The sequence below is a fragment of the Arachis ipaensis genome, chromosome B10 (assembly GCF_000816755.2).
Source record: "Arachis ipaensis cultivar K30076 chromosome B10, Araip1.1, whole genome shotgun sequence".
Taxonomy (NCBI): Eukaryota; Viridiplantae; Streptophyta; class Magnoliopsida; order Fabales; family Fabaceae; genus Arachis; species Arachis ipaensis.
In genome coordinates this window covers 116,951,028-116,960,265 of record NC_029794.2, presented here as the reverse complement: position 1 = coordinate 116,960,265, position 9,238 = coordinate 116,951,028, and the positions used below count along the sequence as shown (strand labels likewise).

Sequence of the window (9,238 nt, the reverse complement as noted above, 5' to 3'; positions counted from 1 at the left end):
CTAGTGACATTTTGAACTTAAATATCATTTTGAACTCATATAATGTTATGTAATCTAAAAAAAAATACAGGTGTCTGTGACTGGTATATATATCAAGAGTATTCAAGTGTAACTGGTGCTATTGTACTTGTGCTTGAGCTTGTAATGTCATTGTATGCATGTTTGATTGACTTGAATATCATTTTGAACTTATATAATGTCATGTAATCAAAAAAAAAAAAAAATAAAAAATGACAAGCAAGAGCCAAGGTGGAAAAAAAATACAATGTAAGCGCGTGCGCGCCCACACACACACACACACACACACACATATCTTAGACTAAGTCAATTTTTCCTAGTATAAATATAGCTTATTTAAATGACTCTCTTTTTGCTTTGTTTATAGCAAACCAAGAATTTGAGATGCTCCACACGACTATTGAAGGAACAGTTTGAAAAAATGAGCGAGGCAAAGAAGGGCATCGTTCAGGAATTAGGATTTGGTGGTCTGATGCATATTCCGCCGATGAATGTGCCACACAAACTGTTGAAGGATTTGGCTAATTCCTTTAATTTGGAAAAAAATAAATTGGGAAACAAGGCACGGTTCGTTGAAAATTAAACCCAAAAAAATAGGAGCTGCCCTTGGTCTCAATGCATCAGGTAACTCATTACAGAAAATCTTTATAGTCTTCTAATATCATGTAATCAAGAAATAAATTTAGGTGTATATGGCTGCTATTTGGGTTTATTTCAAGTGATTTGGAGTGTAATTGGTGTTTTTTTTGTAGGAGACCTATTTCCAGAAAAATGTGAGTTTTAAAGACCTTTCTGAGGAGAACAAACAAATTTTTAGAAGGTTCCAGGGGCAAACACTAAAGAATCTGACCAATCAGATGATGGATATTAGTGTTGACAATGATCAAGATCACCTCATGTTCAAGAGGATTTTCATCCTCTATATTCAAATGGCGTTCTTGTTTCCAACTACGATAAACAAAGTATCTCCTGTCCACATCCCTCTAATTTTTCGATTGGACAACATAACGGAATGGAACTAGGACAGCCATGTCCTTGATTTCATCATCAAGGGCATAACTAATTACTGTTTGAAAAAGAAAAAATTGATTGATAGCTACCTCTATGCCTTGATGATAGTATATTTTCATCTAACAAAACACACAAACAAGAAAGGAGAAGCAATCCCTGGACTGCTCTCGGTCATCCATTGGAATAGGGAGTTACTGGTTTAGAGGATCAGAGCAGAAATTGACGGTCATATGGTAACTGAACATAATAATTTCTCTAATTTGGTTGTATTTGATTTATGTAGATGGTATAAACTAACGTTTCAACTATTTCAGGGCATCGTCAAGAGGGCGGAAGTGAAAAAGAAAATGAAGAAAATGAAAGAGAAAGAAAAGAAAGAAAAAAAAGAAAAAGACAAAAAAGAAGAAGGTCAGTTCATCCGAGAGTGCTTCATCGCAGAGTGAATTTGCTTTTTCTTCTGAGTCTGAGTCTGAACAAGACTCAGTAGAACCAACAGAAATAAGGAAACAACCCACGAGGATAGTTAAAAGTTAAGTAATATTTTTTGGTGTATTTTGTTATTTTTAAGGTATTTTTTGCTAATAATTGTTTGCTCACCAGAATGGTATCCAGATAAAGGAAACAGATTGTGGAGGATTCCTCTTCAGAAAGTGAAAGTGAATTCGATGATGAGTAAGATTCTGAAATTGTCATTGAATTTCTTTCTTTTCTATTTATTATCAAAATTTGATGCATTAACCGTGTTTCTCATTTAATTTCAGAAATGAAGAATCGTCACTAATAATAAAACAAAAATAAAAGAAAAAAATTCAGACTCCACCCAAAAAGTATGCACTACTTTCGGAGGGTATTTTATCATCAATTTTGTTGTGTTTGTCTCATTCATACTTTTTTTTATTTTCAGGACGCAATCCAAAAAAAGAAAGCACATTGTTGAGGATTCGTCTTCTGAACAAGAAATTGAATCCTATGATGTGTAAGATACGTTGTAAAGCTATCTTACTTTTTATCATCAAAATTTTATTTGTTAACATATTCTTTTAGATGTACTGTCAGAACTGATGTAAGAACTGAAGAAATAGAAGAATTCTTCAGAGAATCAAAAAAGAAAAAAAAACAATGAAAAGGCTGCACAGGGGTATGTTGAATTTGGGTGTATATTGCCAATTTTAAGGTATTTTTTGTTGCTGATAATTGTTTTTTCTTTCCCAGGATGAAGGAAGCTGGGCTCCCATCGACGGAAGCTCATTATGATTCATCCGAAATGTAAGATCCTTTATTTGATAGAATTTCGAGATCCTCATTTAATTAAATAGTATTTTTACTGAATGATGTTTATTCTATGCTTAGAATGCCGGAGGTGAACTTAGAAAGCAAAAATGATCCTATGTTTCAAACACAAACAGATCAAAGCAGCGTAAACAAACCCACAGATAGCATGTAATTTCTGTTTCTAATGCCATTGGCTTAATTCTTTTGTTACCATCTGCTTCTAATTTTGTATATATTGTTCCTAGAAAAAAAGTCCTTTAATATTTTATTCAAGAAAAAAAGGCAGGAAAAAAAGAAAAATTTGCAACTACGTAAGTTCTTAAAAAACAGAGCCAGTGTTTCTTTTAAATGCTTTAGGTGTATTTTGACATTATTTTGGTGGATTTCAAGTTGGGTCTAGAAGAAGAATCAGTCAGTGACCCAACTCAACAAAAGATGACCCAACTCAGTTACATTTGATGAGTATAATGAGGGCAATTTAGCCTTTAGTTTATGAACAGTAATTTTTATTTTTGAAAAACTGATATTTGAATTCGTAGACATTTTTTTCTGGGAAAGCTACATTATTTTCTAACACTAGTTTTCCATTTCTGAGAAGCACAATAAAAGATTTCTAAGCAGTTTTGCCATGTTTTTTTTAGGTTGTTTGGCAAGACAGTATTGATCCTGACAACATGACCTACGAGGTTGGATTGAGATTCTCATATTATGATCTTTATTGGCTTAATTTACTTCTTAAAACACAGCTACTATATCTCTGGTTTTCTTAGGGTCAATGTTCTTGATACGTATAATAGTTAATCTTGCAATTATTTTATTAGGAGGCCCTACTTTGTTAACTTAGTTGTTTCTGTGGCTTTTGTTGTTGTAAGATTAGCTACTCCATAAAATAGTTTGGGTAAATCATTACATAATATTCTTACAGCATATTGTATGTTTAACCTGAATTGCATTTGAAATTTTGATTGCAGTTAGAAAATTGTGTCGAGAACAACTAAAGTAAAGGAACATTAGTTTAGAAAATGATATTAACAGGGATTAATTTTTATCCTCCCAAATGGGTCACTAATATGGATCAAATGATTCCAGTGTCCTATCATGAATCATGTTTCCATTTAAGCCATATTTGAAAATCATGTCCTTCGTATTTTGACATTATTTTTAACTTTTTATTTTTGTCTTGTTTAGAGTTCTGATTCAAGTATGCATGCCTTTGTCGCAGACAATAGCAGCAAGCCCTATGCAAATTGAACCATCCCCCCCAAAGTCTCTGAGGAAGAAAATTAGCGAAGAAACAATTAAGGGGTAAGGAATAATATTCGGGTATATTTGGTTATTATTCGGGTGTATTTTTTTCTTATTTGGGTATATCTTTTTATAATTTAAATCCTTATCTCTAACCTTGCAGCACTCCACAACCCTAGCAACCTACTGTCGCACACCCACAGTGCCAGCAGCTCCTTCTAAAGTGTAAATTCTACACAATATAACTCTCTTTTGATATCATTCGTCTATTCTTATTCTTATAGTATCTTATATGTTAACACTCAGTAATCTACCTCGTGAAGCCATTGCTGCATTGATGATGATTGCCAACACAGCATCCTATGTACCAAAATAATTTCTGGCGGCATCATTCAGCCTTGGCTTTACTGATTTGAGTCAGGAAGAAACGCTGACTCAGGAGGGGCGACCGGGATCTGAGAAGGGAAAAAGTCCTGAGACACCAATACTAATTGAAGAATTAGAGGATCTGGTGGAGCAAATTACAAACACTGGGGTTGCGGCAACATTGAATTTTGCAGAGGATAAAATTCCCCCGATCGAAAAGCAGCCTGCCGACCAATTTTTTGAAAAGTTTGAAACTCCTGCAAGGAGGACAAAATTGTCGGCCGACCTAAAAGAAAAGTGATACCTTTGGGCCACACATGTAAAGACCTACGAGGATGGATGTACTAATGAGTGGGAGCCAATGTGAATCCTCAATGCCCAACAACCAATGCAATTGTCAAAAATCCACTTCGTGTCTTTAAAAGCTAGTACATATATCGAAGCTGAAGTAATATTAGAATAAGATTAATGAATTTATTATGAGCTATGACTATAATGTTGATTGATGTAATTAATTTGGGTTTTTTATTTTTCTAGATTGTCACTGTTATGTGTCTAATTCTGAACAAACAAAATATTAGAAGATTTGAAGAACAAATTTACTGTCTCCCCCTACTATTGTGGTAATGTGTATTGAACTCAATTTTGGGTGTATTTATGTAATGTATTGGGTGTAGTAACTATTTCTTTCGGTGTTACACAAATGTTGCAGAACATGGCTATTGGGAATCATAACGGTGGCGAGTTCTTACATGTAAAAAGTAAAAAGCCGTTTGACATTGAAGACTACAAAATGTTCATACCTTTTTTGGACCTGAAAAAATTGGCATCCCATCCATATGTAAATTTTCGTTTCTAAAGCTTCTTATCACAATTCTTTCGTTATTGTGCCAATTAAACTAAAATATTGTTCAATGTGGCCATACTTAAGATATTTGCACCTGTTTGCTACGGGGAGCATTGGTGGATATGGATGGCTGATGTTAGAAAGAAAAAATTTTGTATCCTTGACCCATATCACAAGAAGTGTCCCTCCCCAGATAGATTGAAGCTTAATAAATTTGTTGTAAGTTAATTCTGTTGTTTGCATTTTAATATTTGGGTGTAGTTTTGTTCAAAATAAGGTGTACTATGGGATACTTTGTGTGTAATCAGGTATTAAATTTAGTCTTTCTTATATTTTGCTTTGTTTTTTTTTTATTTTAGGGGTATGTGATTTCCAGAATGAGGGTATATTCCGCGGGGGCGATGGGGCGGAGGGCACCTCTCAGGAAAGACGATCATGAAATTCAACCGCCATACATCGACATTGCAGGCCAAAAAACAGAGTATAAATCTTTCTCTCTAAAAATTTTGTGTTTTCTCTTGCTGTCCTATTTTAATTTGCTAATTTATTTTTGGTTTTCAACTATGATTGTGCAGTTTATGTAATAAAATGGCTTGAAATAATTGAGCCTCTAAACATTAAAAAGGGGAAATATAACTGGGAGAATTGGACACAGGTAATTGTGTTTAAAAGTATATAACTCTCTATTACTTTACTAAATTAAAAGAGTTCAGTAAAAGAATATTCTTTAAACTGTAGGCGGAGGTGGACCACTTTAGAGTTGAATATGCTTTGCAGATTCCGTTTCATGAGATGAATCAAGACAGAGATACAACCATTAAGCCATCCACAGTGTTATTGAGTCCATATTGTCAAATAGATTCAGATGATATTGACAGTGATTAGTTTGAGTGTTGTGTAGTCTCGGAATAGTTTGAACACTTTTTGTAAAGTTTGTGAATATTTAATCCAATTTTATTATATTTTTTTTTGCATAAATAAACTGTTTGTGCTGTATTCAAAAGCTGTCAATTACAGGTTCAAAAAAAATCAAGGAAAACAATACCAAACGTACTAATACGCCCAATTACTTTCATAATACACCAAAAAATAACTGGAATACACCCAAATTGAGTGCTTACATATTTTCATGGAAAAACTAACCAAGAGTTATGGGAATTTAGAAATTTGAATTGTTAACCTCTTTAGGAATTGAATTGTATATGTATTGTAAATTTAAAACAAGCAAATATTAACAAGAGACTAATTTTTAACACAAACAGCAGCATCTCAAAAAATATAAAAAAGAAAAATGTCAAAAACAAGAGAATGCAGAAATACACCCAAAAAATTCATCGGTACACCAAAATACTGTCACTATACACCCAAAACCTATCCCCTGCTGTTGGATCTCTAAACTGAGAATTCATAATATGTCCATGGTATTGGATGGAATTTGGTTGCACCACTGATGCACCATAAAAAAGGTTCAACTGGAAAAGATAAACTCACATATTAGCAAAACTATTAAAAAAAATAAACGCAATTACTCATTGTTTAAAGAACATCACTTTTACCTCACTTAGAGATTTTATTTTCTTTTTCTTTGAGGCATTTGCAATCTGTTTGTCCAACTTTGAACCTAGTATATTTTTGGGACGTCCTCTTGTTCTCACCCTTGGAAGGCTTTGAAGCTCGTTAACGGATTCCAAGTTAGCATTTTCCTGAGATAACGAACATGTCCCCTTCCATTTGGATTTCAGTTCTTGCATTTCAACCACAATGTTATCGTAGGTGCGGTGCAGTATGGCAGTGATCTGCTCGGATTCTGATGCAAATTCGTATACATTTTGTGAACAAAATACCAATTCATCAAACCTCTTGCTTCTTGGCTCCAACAGTGGCTCGTCGTGGCTACTCTTGATGTATGTGTGTCTCCTCTTTACGTTCTTGCTCCATCGTTCCAATATGTATCTCGGTGACACTTTGTTTACTCGTTCAAAGCTTAACACGCTTAGGGTGTGACGGAACAATATCCTTCTTGACTCGAATAATAAGCACTGGCATTTCACTTGGGCTGCTACCGAGTCATATGTAACCGCAAACTTGTTGAATATTGAGTTGAAAACTTGTTCTATAACTTCGTATACCGAATAGCTTATAGCGGAGTTCGTTGATCTTGTGATACAATTTACCTTCCCTCTAAATTGTGCTTAGACTTCCCTAAACTTCTGGTGAGTGTACACCTGTTGAACTGAGCTTCTATTGAGGATTTTGTTGCATACGGTATGACGGTGTGAAAATCTGCAGCATCCGATTCTCTTTCTCTTTGCTCCCTGCTTCCGAGGCAATTATCGTATTATTTGACGAATTGGATAAGTGAGCTGTTCCGCGTAATGAACTTGTTAAAAAAGGCATGCTTGCTCTCGCTCCTTTGTGTGCTTCTCATCCCGGCCCAGAAGTGATGATCGAGATAAATTGGAATTCATATATGACGGTTTTCATAAAGCTCTGAAAAAAACAACTAAATCAGAACTATAATATACCCGAAAATATGCAATTTACACCTCTGCTATAGATTTTAAAAGACATTACCTGAAAGCCACTTGTTGTCAACAAGACCATACTTCATCAATAAATCATTCCAATTCCTATCAAATGATTCTTTGGTATGAGAGTTCTAAACAACATGGCTCATGTCTTGTTCGATTTCTAGGTGTCTCTTGTAGCCATTTAATTTGCTTGGAATCTTCTTCATGATGTGCCAAATGCACCAACCTTAAATTGTTGTGGGCATACAAGCCTCGATAGCCCTTTGCATCGATGCGCATTGATAGGTAAAAATTTCTTTCGGAGTATTTTCTCCCATGCAACGAAGCCAACATTCAAATAACCATTTGAATGATTGAATATCTTCGTTTTTCATCAAAGTGCATGCCAGAAGTGTTGACTGACAGTGGTGATTTACCCCAACAAAAGAACTAAAAACCAGATTATACCTGAAACAGATTATGACAAAACATAATTAAAGTCGTTAAATAAACCCAAATAATAATTGTCTACACCCAAAAAATCCAATATACACCTCTGCTGCAGATTTATAAAAAAATTAATTCAACACCATAAACCAGAACAACATATTACCTGTCTGTATTGTAGGTGGTGCCGAATAAAATAACGTCTTCAAAATACTCACAGGCAGCCCTGCTCCTTGCGTCCGCCGAAAAAACAAGCTTAATCGACTGATCGTCCTCGAGTTTGAGCTCGAAAAAGAAATTCTAATTCTTCTCTTTCATTCTTAATAAGTATTTTCCGAATTCTTTTGCATCCTCTAGTTTCGAAACATTCCGCACTCCTCTCGTGATGTAATTTCTCACGTCTTTTTTTTTAATAAAATTTACTCGCGGTGACTCCCGGCTGCTACCATATATGATTGGTAAGTTTTGCTTGGTTTGATTTTGGCTTCCTCGTTATTCTCTATTGTACGATGCACAGACATGCTTAGTTCCCTGTGCTGTTTAAGTATCTCTGCTTGATTTGCACAGCAAGGATGTGAATGATGCAATACGACCTTGGAAATGATCCAAACACCGATGTCCTTTAATATGTGTATATAAATTCCTGTGGGACAATTTAATCCTGCTGAGGGATTTGTCTTCTTCGTCGGAGATATTTTCGATTTTCATTTTCCCTTTCTGCTACATGTAATCAATTGATTTTTAATTTCGTTTCCCTTCTTGTTTGTGCTCTGAACTCTTGTAGAAAAACCTGCAGCTTTCGAATAATCCTTGTAGAATTTTGCAATATCTTCAAGGGTGTTAAAAGTCATCCCAACTTTGGGAACAAACTGCTCATCAACATCACAGAGGAACTGCAAAATACACCAAAATAGTCCACAATAGACCATATTAAAACAAGCATAAGATATAGAATGCAAATACAACTATAAAACCATCATAAAAAATAACAAAAATCAGATTCATGAATCATCATCAAACAGAAACTAAACCAATTCAACTAAAACAATAAGACAATTCACCCTCAGTCAAATGAAAAGTCAAAACCTGCAAATACACCCAAACTTTCGCACGTTACACCCAAATATTTCTCATTTAGACCCGAAAGTCTGATGTAAAATGTAGAAAATTCATCAGAACTAGTACATTACATTCAATTCAAACAATGCACAATGAACAGCAAATTTTACAGGCAAGGTTCACAACATTATTTAGCTTCATAATCATAAACTACTAACAAAAATATTAACTGGAATTAAACCACACCTCAGGAACTTCATTAGATTCAAATTCAAAATCCACTTCACTCTGGTTCAGCTGACAATTTGAAGTTGAATCATCCATTATCTTCAAAATAATTTCAGAACTTGATTTCATAAACAATGGAAATCGAGAAAAATGAACAAATAGAACGCAAAGAGAAACGCACGTAAACACCGAAGGAGAATGCAGAGAGAAACGCATGAAAGAGATCGCAGAGAGA

The 9,238-nt window shown here is 34.5% G+C and overlaps 1 long non-coding RNA gene across 5 annotated transcripts; it reads left to right on the top strand.

The window, feature by feature from the left end:
* Positions 228–4,316, top strand: LOC110268153. Of its 5 annotated transcripts, XR_002356243.1 has the most exons (14): positions 228–267; positions 386–642; positions 771–1,262; positions 1,344–1,558; positions 1,630–1,701; positions 1,791–1,856; positions 1,934–2,005; positions 2,086–2,167; positions 2,242–2,295; positions 2,380–2,469; positions 2,943–2,987; positions 3,524–3,606; positions 3,710–3,771; positions 3,870–4,316. It is a non-coding gene; the product is annotated as an uncharacterized LOC110268153 (long non-coding RNA). The 5 variants fall into 5 exon arrangements; XR_002356240.1 differs by having other exon boundaries at positions 1,344–1,701; XR_002356241.1 differs by having other exon boundaries at positions 1,344–1,701; positions 3,853–4,316.